General features: G+C 47.1%; 1 protein-coding gene across 7 annotated transcripts in view; it reads right to left on the bottom strand.

Moving 5' to 3' along the window:
• The window catches only part of SYT16 (synaptotagmin 16), a 90,683-nt gene that overhangs the window by 42,355 nt on the left and 26,032 nt on the right, over window positions 1-22,296 (bottom strand). For 4 of the 7 annotated variants that reach the window (XM_014966621.1, XM_014966617.1, XM_014966622.1 and 1 more), the window contains exons 1-2: window positions 21,916-22,106; window positions 8,686-8,872 (exon numbers count right to left, since the gene is read on the bottom strand). The gene's annotated coding sequence lies outside the window, so the exon portion shown is untranslated. Of the gene's footprint in view, window positions 1-8,685; window positions 8,873-9,823; window positions 9,876-21,915; window positions 22,107-22,296 lie in introns of those variants that run through there. The other 3 variants (XM_014966619.1, XM_014966620.1, XM_014966618.1) reach the window with 2 other exon arrangements.

Raw genomic sequence — 22,296 nt, 5'->3', positions numbered from 1 at the left:
CGTGAGCCAGCAAGCCATGCTTGCAGCCCAGAAAGCCAACTGTATCCTGGCTGCATCAAGAGAAGTGTGGCCAGCAGGTCAAGGGAGGTGAATTCTACCCCTCTGCACTGGTGAGACCCCACCTGGAGCACTGTGTCCAGCTCTGGAGTCCTCAACACAGGAAGGACATGGACCTGCTGGAACAGGTCCAGCGGAGGGCCACAAAGACGCTCAGAGGGCTGGAGCAGATCCCCTATGAAGACAGGCTGAGAGAGTTGGGGTGGCTCAGCCTGAAGAAGAGAAGGCTCCGGGGAGACCTTAGAGCAGCCTTCCAATATCTGAAGGGAGCTCCAGGAGAGCTGGGGAGGGACTCTTTGTCAGGGAGTGCAGTGACAGGACAAGGGGGAATGGTTTTAAATTGGAAGAGGGGAGATTTAGGTTGGATATTAGGAAGAAATGCTTTGCTGTGAGGGTGGTGAGACCCTGGAAGAGGTTGCCCAGAGAAGCTGTGGCTGCCCCATCCCCGGAGGGGTTCAAGGACAGGCTGGATGGGGCTTGGAGCAACCTGGTCTGGTGGGAGGTGTCCCTGTCCAGGGCAGGGGGTTGAGACTTGAGGTCCCTTCCAACTCTGACCATTCTATGATTCTATGATTTCCTGACAGCATCACCCCCTCATGCCCACCTGGCACGCTGTGGAGCACACCCATGGACAGGAGCTTTATTTGTGTGGACAGCTAGGAAAAGTAGTGTTACAGACCTACCATGAAGGGACAACTTAAACCAAGGTGTGAATCTAAGCTGATGCCCAGAACATCAAGGGTCTGTGCAAAAAGCTCACTCCTGTGAAAGGAGGAAGTAAGGAAGGCTTAAAGGGGTAAGATTATTTTAATAACTCTTTTTAAGCTATTGAAAACTATAATGAGCCTCATCCTCTTTTCGGAGTAGAGCCCAATTAGCACATATGTAAAATAGCAGGGAGGAGATCAGAAACGTACTCCACCGAAGGCAGGCAGCAGCAGCACTGGCCAAGAAATCCCCTATCCTGGTTCTGGGAACAATCTGGACTCTTCTCTCCTCCTGTCGTTGCCAGAACCATGTTCAACAAGACGCTAGCAAAGCCCTTCCATGCTCACAGTGAAGAATAACCAAACATTGCCACGATCAAACAGTATTTCCAGATAAAATTGTCACAGTGCCAAAACCAGCCTGTGCACTTGAAGCTGTTCAGCTGGTTGGAGCCTCTTGCAGAAGCATTATGAGGAAAGTTCACTGACAGTGCCCAAGGTTCACAGCAACCACGAGTCTCACTGATGCCTAAGTTTCCCTAAGGTAGAACAAAACAGAAATACAGAACATCTTGGTACCTTTTTGGCCTACATCTTATAAAAATGCTATTTATGCAGCTGAATTTAACACACACAAGAGAAGACAGAGGCACTTTCCCAGTGATTATGTGCTCTGTAGTAATAGTTTTCAGGTGGTGATTCAGAGACTCCAGAGCATTCAAGGAAGATCTAATGGTTTATGCCAATAAATTACACACATCTCATTGGAAACAAGCCCTAAAAAGGGTGAAGGGAAAACACAGCTGAGATCAGACAGAGAGGGATCCACACTGCTGCATGGGGTTCAGCCTAGACAGAGGAACCTGTAGACTTATTCCTCACTCCCAAATCATATGTCTTTGCAGGCAAGCTCGCTATTAGTGATGCTGTGCCAAATTAGTCGTAAAAAATCGATACCCAAATGCCAGAAGTGGTTTTGATCAGAATATTTTTTAGCTCCACTGTGTCTCTTCCTTTCATCCCATTCCTTTGTTGCATGCCCTCCTTTTGGCAAAAATAAAGGTGATTCTCACCTTTATCTCACTGATTCTCACTGATTCTCACAATTTGAGTGGGACGGGGAGAAGAGGAAAAGGACAGAAGAAAAAATGAATTATGCAAATACGACATGAATCATTCAAAACTGTGAAACCTTTTTCAAAAAAAGCCAGGTCTCTCCACCATACAGAGTATATAGTGACAAATTCAAGCAAAAAAATACTCATGGAAGACCAGCATCCAAGTATTACCCTCAGAAGCTCCACCAGCAAAGGGGCTGAGGAGCTGATGGTGATTTCCTACACCGACTGCTTCAACCCTTTGTTTTTGCTTAGACTGCAAGACCTCCTGGACTCTGAAACGTGTTGGTTTCACGTCCAGTGTGTCCACAAAATGGGGAATCTGCAACTGTACAGAGAGATACTACCGCCACCAAAATATTCATACAAAACTTGAGGGAATTTTCAGGAGGGAGAAAACAGAAACACCTCCCCTGACTATATATTGGGTATACTGGAGGGTCAGATTCTGCCTCAGCACTGGTGTTAAATCCAGAGTCACTCCTTTGAAGCCAGCCACATCCTCTCCAAATCAAACTAAGGTCCTTTGCATTTAAAGAGCCACTTGTCACCATAGGCACAAAAAAACCCCCCGAAAAACAGTTCAGTGCCTGGTGGTAGTACAAAAAAGGAACAATGGGTAACTTTAATTATTTAAACTTCTCAAACTGATGGTTACAAAAAGGGCGTAAAGAAAGTCACAGATCGTTGGAGTATTAGAAAAGTGGTGTTAGCAGTGGCAACTGTGCTCTTTCAAGGTGAAGGAGTGAGAAACATCTGTAATTACTGGATTAGGGGAATGAAAGAAGAAACCCACAGTCAGAAATTACAGCACATACCGTAATTGAGCTGCTGTCATTCATCGGCTTGCATGAAGACAGAAGAGCCAGAAGGAAATCACAAGTTCAAAAGGCTGGAAAAACACCAATTTACACCACCACTCGAGCCCACCCACCTGTGCTGCCAAGCTGTTGCACAGAGTAGACCCAATAGACCCAGTCTCCACCCCGCCTGCAATCACACCGCCCAGTCTGGAGCAAGTGAACAAGCCAGGGTCAATCAGAGCAACCACTTGCATGGCAATTAGCAGTGGGAGGGTACGTCTAGCTGCTTAACACAATGAAGATATTTTAGAAAAATTTTGAGGAGTCACCCAGTTGCTGTTACTCCTCCTTCCCCCGCACACGCTCCATTGTCACGGAGCCTATGGGAATTGCTCCGTAGGGACCACCACCGAGCAGTGCAGGCACTGCTGTTTGGGAACCACAGCCTGGAGTGGCAAAGGCAGTGGATGAGGCTCTACAGAGAGACTTGGATAGATTGGATGGATGGGCCAACGTTAACGGCATGCGGTTCAACAAGGCCAAGCACCAGGTCCTGCACTTGGGCCACACCAACCCCATGCATCCCTACAGGCTGGGGGAAGTGTGTATGGCGCTGGAGGTTCTAATTGACAAGCGGCTGAATACGAGCCAGCAATGTGCCCAGGTGGCCAAGAAAGCCAATGGCAACCTGGCTTGGATTAGAAAGAGGGTTAGAAGAAGGGTTGCCCAGAGCACATCACTCAGGAGCATCCAGGCAGGGCTTGAAGATCTCCAGAGAAGGGGACTCCACACCCTCCCTGGGCAGCCTCTGCCAGGGCTCTGCCACCCTCACCCCAAACAAGTTCTTCCTCACATTGGAGTGGAACTTCCCATGGTCCAGCTTGTGCCTGTTGCCCCTCGTCCTGTCACTGGGAACCACTGAAAAGAGTCCACCTCCATCCTCCTTCAACCCACCCTTTAGATCCTTGGAAGCATGAATAAGGTCTCCCCTCAGCCTTCTCTTCTCCAGGCTAAAGAGCCCCAGCTCTCTCAGCCTTTCCTCATCAGGGAGATGCTCCAGCCCCTCCATCATCTCTGTTGCCCTACGCTGGACTCTCTCCAGCAGTTCCCTGTCTCTCTTGAACTGGGGAGCCCAGAACTGGACACAGGATTCCAGTGGTGGCCTCCCCAGTGCAGAGTAGAGGGTAAGAATGACCTCCCTACATACTTCAACCAGGCGACATGAATAACCCCGGACTCATTTTCAATTTGCACCTTGCTGAGGACAACAGAGCTACAGGGTATGCAGCACCAGGGTCACAAAGACCAATCACAAGCGTATTTCTCAGGAGAAGGACATTCCTGGGGCTTTCCATGCTCTTGGAGGAAGCCAGTCTACTGAGTACGCCGGACTGGTCCTGTCGTACTCACCCACATCACTCATTTCTGAAGATGAAGCTAAGCCTCTGCTGGCATATGACGGTCCCACATGCTGCCCATGACGGGTCCCCAGTGCCTTTGTTGAGCGTTACAGGTGCTGATGCTGTCCTTAGAGCCTCAGTTCCGGGGGGCGAGTGCCTTACGTAAGAACCACATCTCCCTTTATTTATTTCAAGTGTGCTGCTGGCCCCAGAGCCTAGGGCAGCGGCTGTGAGGAACAGCTTGAGAACATAAACTGAAAGCAATCTCAAGGCTGATACAACAAAGGAAAAATAGAAAAAAAACCCACAAAAAATGTTTTTTCAGACCTCACGCTGCTTAAGCTGATTTCACCTATCAGGAGCACACGCTTAACATCACAACATGTGTTCAAGGCAAGGCACAACTGGAATATTTTTGTAGAAAGCACAGTCAGGAAACTACAATTTCTTTCCCAGTCTCAGGTCAGATCATTATAAAAGATAACAACACAGAACAAAGAGGGCCCTTTTCTTTTTGGAGTCACAGCACCGAAGCACAGGGTTAGATGGAGCTCTTTATACAAGTTTGCCCAGCACTGTCGCGTTTCTGTGAAGTTCATTTCATCCATGAACTTTTGAAGCAAAGGGCTCAGCAACATTACAAACACCATACATCAGAACACCATCACCACCTCTTGGTCTTGAAATTCACGCTAGAGGAAGGGACACCAAACCATCACAGCATCTGAAGGGCTCACACGATAACACCACTTCCCTGTTTGAGGGAAGGTCCTCCTTCCTTGCATGGGGGGGATGCTCCAAGGGGAAATTTCACACACACACACTGCCCCACCACCTGCAAGATTACCATGAAGATGCTCAGAGGGCTGGAGCAGATCCCCTATGAAGACAGGCTGAGAGAATTGGGGTGGCTCAGCCTGGAGAAGAGAAGGCTCCGGGGAGACCTTAGAGCAGCCTTCCAATATCTGAAGGGAGCTCCAGGAGAGCTGGGGAGGGACTCTTTGTCAGGGAGTGCAGTGACAGGACAAGGGGTAATGGTTTTAAATTGGAAGAGGGGAGATTTAGATGAGATATTAGGAAGAAATTCTTTGCTGTGAGGGTGGTGAGACACTGGAAGAGGTTGCCCAGAGAAGCTGTGGCTGCCCCATCCCTGGAGGGGTTCAAGGCCAGGCTGGATGGGGCTTGGAGCAACCTGGTCTGGTGGGAGGTGTCCCTGCCCAGGGCAGGGGGGTTTGGAACTTGATGATGATCTTTAAGGTCCCTTCCAACTCTAACTATTCTGTGATTCTACCAACACTGTGAGGAACCACTCCAGCTGACTCCATTAAGGCCCAAGGTGTGTTGTTTAACCTTTCCCTCGCTCAGGAATTCGGCACATGACCTACATCAAGGCTCTACATCACTCCAGTCAGCTCAGGACTGCTTCATGCCACCATCACTTCCTCCTGGATGTGCCTGGGCACAGCCAAGCAAGATTGCTTCGCGTGAAGTTCACTCTGTGCTACCCTCCTACCGGTGACATGTTTACCAGGTTCTCTATAACACTTTGCAGCCTTGCAGTGCCAAGTCCATCCTAAATGGATGGGTCCAGATGAGCTTCAGCCCCTGCAGTGAATAGACTCCTGCAACTGTGTGCCAGGCAATCAGGGCAGCGCATCCTCACCCAAGAGATGGGCTCATCACCGAGGTCAACGATGCAGCCAAGAATAGGATCCACAAAAGCCTCAAGTACCAAAAACATTATCCATTGTGTCCCAGTAATTAAGAGGCTTTGTCCTGGAGTCTTCTGAAAGGTTTTCAATTAATTCTTCATTTTCACAAATATCTTTCCCTTATCTTGTTCCTTTCACAAGGACACAAACTGTGCAATTAAAATTAAATTAGAAGCAAGCCAGCCAGATGTATCCTAGAGCCATGGCAGTGGAAACACCTCTTTATTCTGTCACTTGCCTCATTCTGAGGTCAGGCTCGGTACAGAAGACCAAAAAAAAGACTTTGTACTGTAAAGTGTCATTTTCTGAACGTCAGCCTGTGCACCTGCAAAGTGCAAAACAGATTTGCTTATGTTTCTATACCAACTCTCTTTTTTATCTGTAGATAACTCAAAACTCAACTAGATCCAAGGACAAGAGAAACATCTCATGCACTGAACCTGTACGCACCTTCTCAAGCTACAGCATTCATTTACCTACACCGGTGCAAATTGGGGTTTATCCTATTGCAGATGTTATAGTCATGCCAGGGGGAAGAAAATACAAAATGCGTTCTCTCCTATTCAGGCAGTCACACAGAATTGCAGGGGTTGGAAGGGACCTTCAGAGATCATCTAGTCCAACCCCCCTACCAAAGCAGGGTCACCCAGAAGAGGCTGGACAGGACTTGCATCCAGGTGGGTTTGAGTATCTCCAGTGAAGGAGACTCTACACCTCCTCTGGGCAGCCTGTTCCAGGGCTCTGCCACCCTCCAAGAAAAGATTTTTTCTCATGTTGAGATGGAATTTTCTGTGTTCCAGCTTGTGTCCATTGCACCCTCGTCCTGCCAGACAGATATGTTCTAATGACTCTTAATTCCAGATGTGGGAAAGCAAAAAGATTTCCCCAATTTGAGAGTCTAGAAACAAGAAGAACAATCGTTAGTGGGTTCCACATTAAAGAACGGCTGAGTCTTTAGAATCAGGATCTCCTTGTAACAAACACAGCTCACCAGAAGAAGCTGAGAAGAGGAAAAGTGAACGCCAACCAGTAAGTTATAGGTTACAAACACTCCTATCCTGCTCCTGGTCAACACTCCTCTTGGGAGAGCTCCCTCACCAGGCAACTGCAGCCTTTCCTGGCTCCCCAGTCCAAGCTCAGTTCTATATTCACCATATGACATGCTACGTTAGCCCAGGGTTTATTCTATTCTCTCATGCTGCTGCCCTTTAAAAGCATTAGCATTTCCTACACGCATATTCCATATTGCCCTTACAAGTATCAAAACACTACGGTGAAATTTAAACTAAATATAGAGATGATATTTTTAAATAGCTCTTAGCTGCAACTCGCCAAGCTGATTCTGTTTCAATGGAAAAAGCAGGCTCCAACTTCAAGCTTCCATTGTAATTAGTGATTACAACACATTCCTCTGCCGTATCAGATTTAGCACCTCATTAATGTGTGTGGTATTTCGCTTGTACGGCACAGCTGTAGTTAAAGTTGAATTAGTGTTTCCATTATAAACCCGTGTTTTCAAAGCTTTATTGCTCAGACACATAAGATTTAGTCTGAAATGAAAATTGCCGTCGAGTGTGTCAGCCGGGAAGCAAGTTTTCTTCCTTCAAAATTTGGAAGGAACAAAACACAAAAAAAAGCAAGCCACCCTGTTTATTAATAATTCACATTTTAAAAAGCATTGTAAATACATGTTTACATGGTAGCCTGTGACAGCTCCATAGAATGTCAACGCCCACACACTCCTGGGAGATGTGTCATCTTAAAAACTGAAATAAAAGCCACATTTTTACGCCACTTGATGGGAGGCGAAGGAAAGAAAGACTTCAAAATAATATTGATGAAGGAAACTTATTAAAAAAACTCACAGTCCTTGTTTAGAAACATTAAAGTTAGGGCTCTAAATGGAGAGGGGGGTGGGTGGGAATAACTTCCAAGTACCATTTGTACTTTCAATTTTTTGCTACCTGTTGCTGGCATCAATGCATTTAGCAAGAAGCAGTCGGTCCCACTGGCTTCCTGTCACATATGGCATCCAAGCCTTTGACCGTCCATAAATCCTGGACTCTCAAAGTATGACCAGATCATTGCCCTTTGCATCAGCAGAGCTGAACCCAGTGTACGAGGCAAAACGTAGAACAGAAAACCCTCCAGAGGCTCCACGCTTTATGATTGTGCCCTTCTACAATTAGCCTTAAGACTGAAACATTGAGAAGCAGAGATTTTAAATGGGAGGCTTCTGAGGCCTCTTTCTGACTGATAATTTCAATGATTATGAGCTTATGACGTGCAAAATTACAAACAAATGTATGATGAAATTACCAAATTCTCAGTTCTCACTACCATTACCAGAATGGATGTGTTTTCGATGGCTAAGAAACATTAAAATGTTATTTTTGTAACACAGTAAAATTCCCAGTTATTTTGACTCCAGGACTCACGAGTTTACTCAAAACATAATGTTTTGAGACAAGAACAAATGCATGAAAGAACGCATAACAGCTGCCACAAGGAAACCAGGACAGGCACATCCTTCATGAGCAGAAAGGCAGTGTTGCTACTCAGAATTGCTCACATTTTGCTCTTCACTAGATTAACAAAACACTCCCAACAACAGACAGAGCGGGGAGGGTGCTTGTGTGCTTTTTTCCCCAGTGTTGCCCTTCATTTTTCAAGGGATTACTCCAGACAACGAAGATAAGGGGAGCATGGTAGCACCTGCATATCCATTTGATCAAGTTTTGGAGGTTACAAGGGTCTATCCAAAACCCTGCTGCTTTCCCACACAGATAACCCGAGAGACAGCAAATGGGTCTAACTCTGTCCCCCCAGCAATAAAAGCCTCACGAAGCTTCTATACATCACAGGTGGTATAATACTGTGATACTTACCAAGGCCCTCATGAACTCTGGACTTCTCTCGTAGCGTTTTCTTCTCCCGTGTTGCTCCAGGCAAGGGAGCCCCCCTCTCTTTTCAAAGCAGAGCTTCTTGTTGATGAAGCGGAAGAGGACCGCAGGGAGGGTAATGAAGACTCCAGACAGACAAACGCAGACAAAAACCCGAAGGCCTCAGGAGTAACTAGGAACAGAAAGTCAGAAAGAAAATATCAGAGCAAGTGGGAAAAAAAACTGCCCAGAAAAAGATGTATTTTAACCAACCACATCTGCAGCCGTGGCTCTGCTTCCCCATCCTCTCCCCAGTGAAATTCAGCAGAACTGGGACTTGCATTAAACAGATACAATTGGACTCGGTGATCTCAGAGCTCCTTTCCAGCCATGAAGATTCTGTGATCTGTGTTGGGCTGGTCTACTGAGGACATCAACAACAGGGTATATTATACACCAAACCCAGTCCTGATTAAGGTCTGAGTTTCTGTCACATGAAAACTCCAACACAGGAAAGAGCCTAACAGATTTTATTAAACTTTCGTATCCACGCAGGATTCCACCAGCTTTAAGAGGGACACTCCCAATCTCTCCTCCAACAAGGGTCCAGCCAAGAAAGGGCAGTCGGTGATAAACGATTTCTGCACAGCTCACAGTAAATTCCCAGGAGAGGCTGCAGGGAGGATGAGCTCAGATGGGGGAAGGCCCCAACACCTCCTTTACAATTTGTGGATTTTCTCTAAAACCATCATATTACACCACAACGGTACTCACTGACTTCACTACTTTTACGAAGAGCTGTTACTTCACCCTTAAGTTAAGAAATATATTACTGCACTGCGTAATTACCATTCTTTGCTGCAAAAGACCAGCCTCCAGCTCAGGTAATTCAGTTTAGCTCCCTTGGTGTCAGGTCTGGCCATGCGTAACGAGCACAGTGGTTTTGCACCAGCTGACGATCTAGCCCTATACATTGACATTCCTATGTCAAACTGTAGAGAAACAGTCTTATTTCAGTCTATCACGTTGCTGCCTGTACCACCGGCTCCGCAACAAACCGCAGGCGCCAGCAAAAAGCTTTTAAAGCCATTTCACCTCTCTCACACATATCAAAATGCCAGAACAAGGGACAGATGCTACATACGTCATCTGAGGTGGATGGCGAGGGCACACACATCTAAAACTGCAAGTGCCATCTAAAAAAAAAAAAAAAAGAAAATTGGCTTGTTATTCTGATATTTACTTCGCCAGGAAGGGGTGAAGTTCAGTTATTCAATTCAAGTCAAAGACCCCATAAAAAGGAAACAACAGCAGCATCAGTGGCACACCAGAGATGTCTGTGATTGCAGATGAGAGGAGCAGGAAGAAAGGATGCAAACAGAGCCAGCCCTGCCTGTGAAACATCCCACTGGGAGTTTACAAGACTTGACTCAGCAAAAGACTTAGGCTAGGAGGGCTACACTGACTCCAGTGACAGCCTTGACAGTGCACACAGCAGGATTATGATCCAGAGAACTAAAAAATCCTAAATTAATACAAGCCAACGTGCCTCAATTTGAAACAAAAGTCTCCGATGCAGAGAAGCAGCCTACATGCAAAAAAGACAAGTGTTCGGGGCTGAACTCAGAGAAATATGGGTTACACAAACTCCAGAGGTGGCTCTGACCTTCCTCACTCCAGCCTAAGCACGGGACAGAAACAGGCACTGAATTACAGCAGCTTAATTGACGATAAGATCAATTATACATTTCCATTGCTCTCTCCTGCACTGGCACAGTCACTTGTCTGGTGATGACTTCTGTGCTCCCCTTGTGCCACACCAACCCTAGGCAGGGTCCATGAAGACAGTGTGTCTCCCTGCCAGCACTGAAATCTGGTGTCCCAGCTTCCCTGGATAACTTGGCAGGCACATACCAGCCTTATCTTCCCCTCACACCTCAACCCAGAGCGTGGGATGCGAGAGTGGCTGAGTGGTACATCTCCTCAGGCTATTTTCAGATGGTGAAGTCACCATTAAGTGGCTGCTGGAGCCAAGTATAAATCAAAGGAGCTTGAGCATAAATCAAAGGAGCCATAACCCCAGAATATACATGACAGCCTGGCTGAGTCCCCATCGCTGACTCCTCCTTTTCTTGAGGAAAAAGGATTATGCTCTATCTTGCACAGAAGACACTTGGGATCACCACATCTCATCACACAAGTGTGTGTGTGTGTGTGCACAAGCTCACGCATGTGTGTGTGTGAAGCTGGAGTAGATACGTAGCAAAGTGACAATCGTGTTTTGAAGGCTCCGTGTGAGCAATTTCATTGCAAAGGGCGTGATGGAGCGGGGCAAGGACATCGCTGTTACTGTTTATTAAGCCTAAAAGGGCTTAATAAAATCTCAGCTCTGAGCCCAAGGAGATGCCAGGGCTTCCCCTTCTCACAGAATCACAGAATTTTCTACATTGGAAGGGACCTTAAAGATCATCTTGTCCAACTGTCAACCTAATTTTGACAAAAATAAACACCCACACAACAAACAAAAAGCAACACCACCACTAAACCATATCTCCCTCAGACAGGGCACAAGCAAGCCACCAGTATTTTTAAACACCAATTGTCCAACACGTGCTCCGATATACTACACCCCGGCCGCAGAAATCCTCCAAGCGCCCCTTTCTCCACCAGACCCGCGTGGTAACTTGGAAAATCCCAGAGAAAAAAGCAGACCCTTGACTAGACCAGGCATCCTGAAATAAAGTTTGGAGACACATCATCAGCTGCTATCCACTCATTTTAAAGGATCTTAGATGGGCACAATAGCGTTATCGCCTGTTTGTTCTGCTTTCCTGGTCAGCTACAGAGGAAGAAGGAAGCAGTAGCATAGTGGCACGGGACTTGGGAGGACATTTAGGCTTCCCCTGCTCCTTGGGGCAGAGATGTGAAAGGCACCTCCTGTCAGAGCTCACAAAAGATCCAGCAGCACTTTCTAGGAGTAAGCTTTCAAAGCCGAACCCTAACAACTATGTCCACAGAGAGGCAGAGGTTTTGGGAGCCCAGCAGCAAAGACCAGGTGCCAACAAGGGCTGAGACCCTGCACCATCCCTTCTCCTATCACCCCAGGAGCCCAGCAAAGAGGAAAAGTGCCCCAGAAAGAGACCACCACAGCTCTGGCAGGATCGGACACCTCCTACACAGAGGGTTCTCCCACAGCAAACCAGAGTCTGTCTCCTAAAGAGGCTCTGCCCAACTGCGAGGAGGCGGCTGGGACTTCTGCAGCACAAAGCTGAGGAGCATGTGCACCCTGTCCCACGGCTTTAAGCAGAAGTTTCCTCTCCTCTCCCCCACATTATCAGTGCCAGATACTAGAGGTTTGTGCCACAGCATCTCTGAGGGAGGGCTGTGATTTTGCACCTGAGCACTGTCTCACATACGTGGGTAGAAACCTTACAGTCTGTGCACCTGGCTCCAGCTGAAAGCTCATATTCCTCTGCGATGAGAGGTAAGCTAGCTCCCTGCTCCTCCACCATCAAGAAGAAAACATGCTGTACCCGCATAGGGTTATAGAATCATAGAATGGTTACAGTTGGAAGGGACCCTAAAGATCATCTAATTCCAAACTCGCTGTCAATACAGACTGGGGGATGAGGTATTAGACAGTGCAAGCCAAAAGACAGTGTTTGCCGTCCTGGCAAGTTGAGGGTACGCACAACTGCACCCACTCCTTTGTGTACACTGCTTAACAACAAACAAGAGGTGCAGCGTGAAGGGCCCCAAGCTAGGAAAGCGGAGATCAGAGATGGAAAGGAGCCCAACAAGAAGACAGCTGACAGAGGACACGGTGCACAACATGTTAGAGTGCTGTTCTGCTCTGGCCTCTCCCTCAAAGCTACCTCCACGCTACAAGATGACTTCAGGGAAGAGCCAGAAGAGAGGAGGGCAGTGCTGCCCACGCCGTTACACGCACTGAATTCGGCTGGGTATTTGGCTTGGAGCAGGTTTCACAGCAGACTTGGCACATCCAGCCAGACCAGGACCAGGAGAATGAATGGAAGAAGGCCCACAATAGATTCAATTGGAGGGTCTGCAACTAAGGAAAACTTATCCCATTCAGCTTTGCAAGGGTTAAAACTCACATGAAATCCTATTCCAGACAATAGCTCTTTTATTCCATTTGATACCAAGTTTCCTGCAAAAGAAATGTTTACTGGTACTTTTTAATTACAAAAAAACCCATAAATTGTCTGTTTTACTGTCTGTGCTAATTACGTTTCATTATATATTTGGAGTAAGCTATGATTTTCCTGCTGGTTCCCATGACATTTTTCATTATTAACCACTAATTGTCTAGCGTGCGCACTGCATTGTGAACCAAGTAGGCTGATGCGTGGGCAGAAGTTCAAGCAAAAGCTGCAAGGCAGTGGAAGTGCACGTTATTATTATTACTATTATGATGTATTAGAAAGTTTCCACCTACTTGCATACCTACATATCTTCATCCCCATCAGCAGTGTCACAGCGCAGCAAAGCACAGGAGCCCATCTGTACCAAGCCCAGAGCTTAGCAAGGCCCAGCAACAACCGAAGGAAAGACCTGGGAGTCCTGGTGGACAATCGGATGCCCATGAGCCAGCAATGGGCCGTGGTGGCCAAGAAGGCCAATGGCATCCTGGGGGGCATCAGGAAGAGTGGGACCAGCAGGTGGAGGGAGGCCATCCTGCCCCTCTGCTCTGCCCTGGGGAGGCCCCATCTGGAGCACTGGGTCCAGTTCTGGGCTCCCCAGTTCCAGAAGGACAGGGAACTGCTGAAGAGGGGACAGCAGAGGGCTACAGAGATGATGAGGGGCCTGGAGCATCTCCCTCACAAGGAGAGGCTGAGGGACTTGGGTCTTTTTAGTCTGGAGAAGAGAAGGCTGAGGGGGGATCTGATCAATGTTTATAAATACTTCAAGGGAGAGTGTCAAGAGGATGGGGCTTTTAGAGTTTAGAATTTTAGAGTGGCCATTAGGAAACAATTCTTCCCAGAAAGAGTGGCCAGACCCTGGAATAGGTTGCCCAGGGAGGGGGTTGAGTCCCCATCCCTGAATGTGTTGAAGAGTTGTTTAGATGTGGGGTTGGGAGATGTGGTGTGTGTGGGAACTTTGTAGAGTGGGGTTGATGGTTGGACTCAATGATCCCGAGGGTCTTTTCCAACCTGAATGATTCTATGATTCTAAGAAGGTTTCTCAGTCATTTCCTCTACGCAGTACCCAAAGCACATGGGTACCAGGATCTTGTTAATTTGCCCACTCACAAGCTGAGGCCAAGGTTACAAAGAAAAATAGTGCCATTCCTAAAGGAGCAGGATAACTAATGGGATCTTTCTGAGAGAGCAAGACAGCAAAAAGGTACAGTGTTTTCATGACAGCTAACACTGTCTCCATTACAGCAAAACCTCTAACGAATCCATATCTATGCAAGCCCAGAAAGTGCCACAAAGGGTAAAGCAACTCATTGCATGCAGCATTTCATAAATTCAGACCAAGGGAAGCTGTAGGCACCGGTTCTTCATACGGCAAACTGCTAGAATAAGGAGTGCATGACCACTGCTCCCCAGATCATCATCATCAGCCTCGGACAGGTGGCAATTCTATTCATGTGCACCACACACACAATACACAAACACTTCAGAAATAAATGTGTGTTTTCACAGGATTGCAGCTCTCTCCTGATATCTATTTCAAAGGAGATAAAGCCCGACCCTTCCAACAGCACTGTGAGGGAACAGTTGTATAACTCCCCCTCTTCTCCTCAAGGTGATCCACAAATACATTATCAGAAATGCAATCAGACCACATTCAGCGCTGCAGCAGAAGGGTGAAATTCCCACCCGAGGCAGGAGGACTTGCCCTTCATCGAGACTCAGTTTCACACACTTTATTTTTATGTGCTGATTTACAGATAGCAAGAATGAGGAAGTTCTCCAGTCCGTTTATATAAGGAATATGAAGTACTGAAAGGCACTTTTAACCTGTCTATACTTCTATGAACTTTGGCTGCAAAATTTGACTGATCAAAGGGTGGAAGAAAGGGCCCATTCATAGTTGCCAATGATGTATTTGCAGGTCACCTTTAAAGATGTAAGCTGCCCTTATGGCCTATGACATGGGCATGCAATTTCTAAGGTCTCAGAGACAGTACAGCAACTTCATCTCCCTTTCTTCTACAACCCACATAACCACAGTACCCAAACACCTTGCAGGCTTCCATGTGTTCATCCCCCCAGAAACTCTGTGAAGCAGGGAAATGCTAACATAGCTGCTCCACAGAAGGGGAGCCACGGCACAGGCACAACCCAAAATGGTGGAAGTTAGACCCCAAAGAACAATCAAGAAAAATCCCTTCCATCTACACAGGCACTTCAGTGTCTAGAAACACCTCACTTTTCACCCCAAGGTTCAGGCTCCCAAACAGAACACCTAGAGCACCTGCCTAGAGATGACACCACGTCAACAGCCGCAGGCCTTCAAGCATCTCCTCAGTCACCTCAGGTCACCTGAACGCCACAGGACTGCCATTTCTTCCCCCAAAGCCAGATTCATCTTAGTGACGCAGTAGAGGTGGCCAATACCTCCTGACAACACTGAGTTCAAGGGAAGGCACATCAGCTGCAACAGGGGACATGGAGGCGGTGGCATCAAAAGAAAGGGCACTCAGCTAAGAAATGGAAGGTCTGAGAGAAATCCTTCATTAAACCCACAAATACGGATAAAACAAGGAAACAGAAGTGTGTCCTAACAGACAAGGGAGCATTCACGTTGTCTAACGGAGGTGACTCAAGTAACAACCTAGGCCTCCAAAGGATGATTCAGAATAATCGCCAATCTTAGTAATAATCTTAGAAAAGGCTCCAATTAAGCATGGTATTTAAAATTCATTGAAGTTAACAGGGCCAGGGAGACTGAGAATTTGAGCAGCACAGCCCTAGAATTGGAATTCATGAACTGAAAGCTGGTCCCCTTCGTGTTAGGGCTGAAGATGTTTAACTCGGACAGCACAAGGACGCTCATGGTACCCATCCAGGCCTTGGTCCTCCTGTACCACCACCGGTCCCTGCCAGGATTGTTCTCAGAGTAGGACCAACAGCTGAGATAACCACAGTGAAAACCACGGCATTCACAACCGTGTCTCAGTCCTTTTCCAGACCAGTGAACGTAAATTGGAACCACACAGAAAATTACTTTCCCAGTCCACAGTCTATGAGAAACCTTTACGCTCAAGTCTTTGCTCTGTCATTTCTTCTCCATCTCAATATTCACCCTCATCTCCGAGCTATGCTCAAATGCTCAGTTTTGCATGCTGGAACTATTTTGCATTGTAAAAAACAGCCATCGCACAAAGCAGTGAGGGGACTTACTTGGTGGTCAAAGCTTCCACCTAAGATGTAGGAAAGCAAGAAAAAGGCTGTAGCACTATATAATCTGTATTAGATCAAATGAGAGAAAGAATCTAGTCCCTAAAAGCCAATCTCCTCCTGCTTAGGGATCTCATGTTAAAGATGAGACATGCATTCAAACGCATGTCTGAACCAAGCAGGACACACACTTGAACTTGCCCCTTCCACATGTCCTTTGACTGTCTCATGTCCAGAAAACCTACCACAGTGGAAAGGGACATCTGGTCTCTCTCACCATCACCACCCTCTGCTCAGAGAGGAATTCCATCGTGAATAAGGACACAACTCGGGTCTCGGAAAGTTTTTTCAAGATGATGTATTTCTTAGAAAAAGTTATAATTTAAATAGAATTTAATTGTTCGACAAAATCATGTTTTCTCCGAAGATTCTCAGCCTGCTCTTACTGTACTAGGTTTGTCTTTGATCATGTCCCAGTACAACACAGAGTTCATCATCAAATACATTTTATCACAGCTGACACCACCACTACCTTACCGTACTGGAAAGGGAAGACTAGGGCTGTCAGTCTGCCACCTTTTTTTTTTTTTTCCCTTTTCCTTAAAGGCAACTTCTTTGTTGCCATGGTATCACTAATGCAGTATTTTGAGACAGGGAAAGAAGATAACCACGCATCATCGCGGTGACTTATCTATCAAGTGCCATCCTCTCAAAAAGGGTAAGTAAGGATGCCAATGTAGACTTTTAAAGGCTCCTCCACCCTTTTTAATATTTCCCTCGCACGTACAAATTGCTGCCTACAAAGGCCATGCCTTGGTTTTATGACAGAGAAGGCCAGTATTTGTCTCTCAGTGGGCAGCATCTAGGTTTATTTTTTAATTCCTTCTCTTCTCCCCATGTTACATGACACCAGCTGAGGTACACACTCAACAAGGGAACAGAAGCACCTGCATGTTCAGAAAATCCCCATGTTAAACCATGCAGCGACTGCTTCATAATTCTTCTAGTTGGGGGTGTCCCAGCTGACTGCGGGGGGGTTGGACTAGATGACCTTTGAAGGTCCCTTCTGGCCTAGACAATTCTATGATTCCTGAACTAGCAAGGCATCTCCTGCTGAACACAACCCACATTTATCTCAATTGTAAGTAAACAAAAAAGGACACCCTCATGGTGTCTCTCATATACCACCTTCAACCCAGCAAGTATGGTCCTCTTAGTGCTTTAGCATGTCTTTTCAATCATTTCCAGAATTACTTTAAAGAAACCTTTACTAACTTAGCAAGTCAAGGCCTTGCACTCAGCACAATGGCGCTTCCCTCTTTGACAGTGCACATGAGCATCCCTTCCAAAATTTCCGAGAAAGCTCTGCACGCCGCTGGCACAACCCCATTATCTCAGTAAAACCAGGGAACAGTCACAGTGAGAGATGCCCATGTCCCAATGCACTCCCCAACTTTTGAATCCAGGCCAATGAACAGGCAACAACAGACACAATCACAGAATTCCATGGGGTTGGAAGGGACCTCTGGAGATCATCTAGTCCAACCCCCTGCCAAAGCAGGGCCACCCAGAGCAGGTCCCACAGGATCTTGTCCAGGTGGGGTTTTGAATGTCTCCAGAGAAGGAGACTCCACCACCTCCCTGGGCAGCCTCTTCCAGGGCTCTGCCACCCTCACAGGAAAAAAGTTCCTCCTCATGCTTAGGCGGAACTTCTTATGTTCAAGTTTGTGCCCATTTCCTCTTGTCCTGTCCCTGGGCACCACTGAAAAAAGCCCCATCCTCTTGACACCTTAAAGGGTTTTAAGTATTTATTGGCATTGATCAGATCCCCCCTCAGCCTTCTCTTCTCCAGAATAAAGAGACCCAAGTCCCTCAGCCTCTCCTTGTCAGGGACATGCTCCAGGCCCCTCATCATCTCTGTAGCCCTCTGCTGTCCCCTCTCCAGCAGTTCCCTGTCCTTCTGGAACTGGGGGGCCCAGAACTGGTCCTAGTGCTCCAGATGGGGCCTCCCCAGGGCAGAGTAGAGGGGCAGAATGACCTCCCTCCACCTGCTGGTCCCACTCTTCCTGATGCCTCCCAGGATGCCATTGGCCTTCTTGGCCACCACGGCCCATTGCTGGCTCATGGGCATCCTGTTGTCCACCAGGACTCCTAGGTCTTTCTACTCAGAGCTGCTCTCCAACAAGCCACCCCCCAACCTGTCCTGGTGCAGGGGGTTATTCCTCCCCAGGTGCAGACGATGACTTTCAGAACCACCATTGCCACAGCGGTGCTCACAGTGGTGACATGATGAGCTTTTCATCTCCCTGGTGGCGCAAAAGGAGGAACAATGTACATGAGAACTTACATAAGCTGAATTTATCAAGGCTTCTGCAACCGAGGAGGGAGCAGAGAGCAACAAGCAAAACAGTGACAGAAGGTCAAACTGGAAGGCTCCCTGGAATGGGTCAAGAATTCAACAGTGAGCACAGAGTCCTCCAACAAACAAGAATAAGTATTTTACATTTGGGAGAGAGAGGAAAGGGAAGATGAAGCAGAAAGGAGGATCTCCGTTGCTGCTTTTCTCATATTTAGGCGGTAATAAAGAATAAGTTGTCTCTACTCAGAACTGAAGTGCTCTCACCTCTTCAAAGAGAAATCTAATTGGGATCTTTATGCTCTCATGTACTTATTTTTCTCATCCACAAAACCTTGTTCTTAGTTCCACCAATTTGACCCAAGGCAGAATGACTCACCACAGCAAAAGGCTGGACAGCAGCTTTTTATTTTTTTTTTTCAAAGACCTAAATAAACCCTACTCCATCAATTGACCAAGGACGATGCAGCAGTAAACCTCTCACCGAAGGCTGTGCGTTGCCTTGGAAACCTCTCTGATCTCCATTGCTCCAGGGACTGGAAATGTGCTGCCAACAGGAGATTTCAGCTAATCAAACCAAATCTCTTAATTCTTTGACAATTTCCCATCTGCAGAGAGCAGGCCGTGTACCCGCAGGAAGCAGGGCACTCCCAGAACCCAGCCCTGGCTCCTCCTTGACCCGTTACTTGTTGGGTCCTTGTAGGCCACGGACATCTCCTGACAGCTACCAAAGGGGAGAAAGGGGTGGCAAGAGGCCACAACGTGCTCAGTATCTGCACGGCAGCTCCAGACCTGGACCCAGCACGTGGCTGCAGAGAGGACAGGTGGTGAGGAGACCAACTGCCCACTTGAGGGCTGCCTGCAGGCAACAGACCCCACACCATGCCTCAGCCCTGGCCTTTGAAAGAAAAATAATTTTTCCAATATTATCACAGAATCATAGCATGGCTAGACTTGGAAGGGACCTCAAAGATCATCCAGTTCCAACCCCCCTGCCCTGGGCAGGGACACCTCCCACCAGACCAGGTTGCTCCAAGCCATCATCGTGGCAAACTGCTGACCAAAAAGAAAAAATGGGGCAGCCACGTATCTCTTGACCATCCTAGACTGGGGCATGCTGTCAAACTGCAGCACAGAACACCTGCTTTATTGTAAAATTCCTAATCGACAATGCTAAAAAGGGCAGCTCTGGTAGCTATTTTAGTCTTGAAAGCACAACCAGTAATTGATTTTTTTTTAATTATTTCTTTTTTTTTTGAAGTAGAAACGAGACCGACCTTTCTACAGCTCCACTAAAGGTTTCTGGCTCTGGCGTTTAAGCCCAGCCACAAAAACAGACAATCAGTCTGGCATTTAGCACAACCAAGGGGCCACCAAGAGAGGCCTGAACAGCAAATGGGAGAGGAATTTTCTACAGTCACACTGCTGCCAGAGACAAGGAATTCTATTTGGTGGTGTTGAGACTCACATCCACGAAAAGCCAACTACCATCTGACAACCCTCAGCACTACATCACCTAAGGTGGCCCCAAGTATGACCTTTCCACACAAAGGGGAATTGCCGAAGGGAATTGGGATGTTAGAACCGCAGACTCAACTCTGGTCTTCACCTCAGGAGGTCATTCTGTCCTGCATCTCAGAGGACACTAACACACCCCTCTCTGAACCTAAAAGCCACGAGCCTACACTAAGTTCCAAGTCCACACGCTTCATTTGCTGCCAGATTAACTCACGGTATTGCCACAGTTGGTGTGAGGGACCCTTAGATGTTTTTTGTCCTAGTACAAGGAGGACATCTGCAGAAGAGATGCTGCCCCACCATGCAGTGCCCTGGGACCTGGGCTAGCTACTAAGCTCAGGTTCCAGCTCTTGAGGAAGAGGATGGAGGAATTGTTGGTATTTAGAAGGAAGCCCTGAAGAAGCAGAGGGCTGCTCATAAAGCAGGGTGTGGTTTCAAAGAAAGAGCACAGAAGACTTCTAGGCCTCTGGTATCGACCAAATGACCAACGCCCTGGGAAAACATGTTCTAACAATAACAAAAGCCATTAAAACAAATGCTCGGGGAAAAAAACGCCGGTGGTTTCTAGAGTCGTGTATCAAATACAGCGAAGAGATTAGCCAGCCACATTCCACCATGTCACCAGGAACGTTTCTCTATCCACGTTAGCATAAGAAAGCAGTTTGCTTGTTACTGGGGCTGCAAGGAGAAGGGTGTGAACCAGCCATTGCTCAGCTAAACAAGGGCTCTGCGGTAACAGAAACACAAGGAAGTCCCACAGGCATCAGGAAGAGGGAACCAGAGCTGGTTTTAACAGTCAGGAGAGGAGCTGGCTCCCTACATGTGCTTTCCCACCTTATTCTGTCCTGTATCTCACCTTCTTTCTGTACCAGGCACTCTGGAGTCTTGCTTAATCTCAGTTCAAGCCAAACTGAATCAAAGACGGACCCTGGGATTTATGCCCAAAATACCTGTTTCTACAGGGCATGGAAAATCAAAAGCAGAGTCGTCACAGATCTAATAGGCAGCAGGAATGACCTCAGAGAAAACAAACGTTTAGGATGTAAGACACCCCTCCAGAACTCCTTTGTAAAAGCAGGAGCATGCAGGGCAGGATCCCAGCACGACAAAACCTGGGAGAAGGGCCCCCTCCAGATTAAAGCGAGCACAACGCTGCCCCGGAGGATTCATTTGCTCTAACAAGTTTCAAAGCCTCTGCCTGGAGTTTCTTTCAAGCAAAAAGCTGTGACGTTGGAGCGTTCTCGGGGATAAATGGAGAGCCGTGCCACTTGAGAGCCAGGAGGCAGATAGAGGCGACTGCTCGCCAAAGCAGATGCGATGGAGAGAAACTAAAATAGATTCCACTCATCTCAAGGGCTTCTGCAGTTCTGAGGCTCCAGTCCAGCCCATGTGAGCAAACATCCACACACACATTCTGCAAAACACTTGACATTACGGACCACAAGAATCAAGTGCAGCCCGTTCCTTGGATGTTCTCAGACACACTGAGCCCAGCTGCGGAGTCTACTTACTACTTTATTTCAATCTCTTCAGCTGTTTTCTTCCACAGCCACTCTGCTACGTTTAGTTCCTTTTTTTTAAACCTACCTCTGTCACAAATATCTGCAATTATCCGTGGCTTCCCTTGCACAACGATCAGATGTGCTCTCTGCTTAACAGGAATGCAAATACTCCACACCTGTGGTACTCGTTATGGATATGGAATTACGGTCTTACCACTGCTTGACAGTAAAATCTGAAAGGACTGCAGGAAAGAGGCACAATATCAAAGCAGAAAACAGAAGAAAAGGCTAACTCCTGTTTCATTACTTGCAATTTCCAAGACCTTTGTACTTCAAGAAAACCAAACAAGCATGCAAATCCAAAGTAGCAAGTGTTGGTAATAGGGGATTTGCTTTTCAAACTCTGATTGTCACCAAAGTAACAAACGAGGAAAGCAATCTTTCTCACCGAGAAATAGCCACAAAGCATTCAAAACACAAGACTTACCTACTCACACCTACATAAAGCAGCCCAACAAGTCAAACCAGCAGTGAAATTTCCCAAGAAGACTTTTCACACACAAATAACACATTTCGAAGCTTTCTTCCTGGGACACGGTCGCTAAATCCTTGGGACCTGCAAGGTTCACACAAGCCAGAGAGAAGCACAACCCTGAGTTTCAAGCACAGGAGTAGTGCTCGTGCTCTTTTCTCTGTGTGTACTTGTTGATTTAATGTCCCAAGGAAGAAGGAAGGCTGCTGGTCAGTAAACATGTGACAGCCACCAAAGGAATGCCAGCCAGAGAAACGAGATAAAGCAGCCTATGCTGCTTCTGGTAGGGTTTGTTTTAAAACTAGCATCTCACCTGCTCTCACCTTACAAGTGCTG

The sequence above is a fragment of the Calidris pugnax genome, unplaced genomic scaffold (genome assembly GCF_001431845.1).
Source record: "Calidris pugnax isolate Ruff unplaced genomic scaffold, ASM143184v1 scaffold74, whole genome shotgun sequence".
Lineage (NCBI taxonomy): Eukaryota > Metazoa > Chordata > Aves > Charadriiformes > Scolopacidae > Calidris > Calidris pugnax.
The sequence above is the reverse complement of the archived record's forward strand: the minus strand, read 5'-3'. Positions and strand labels throughout refer to the sequence as shown.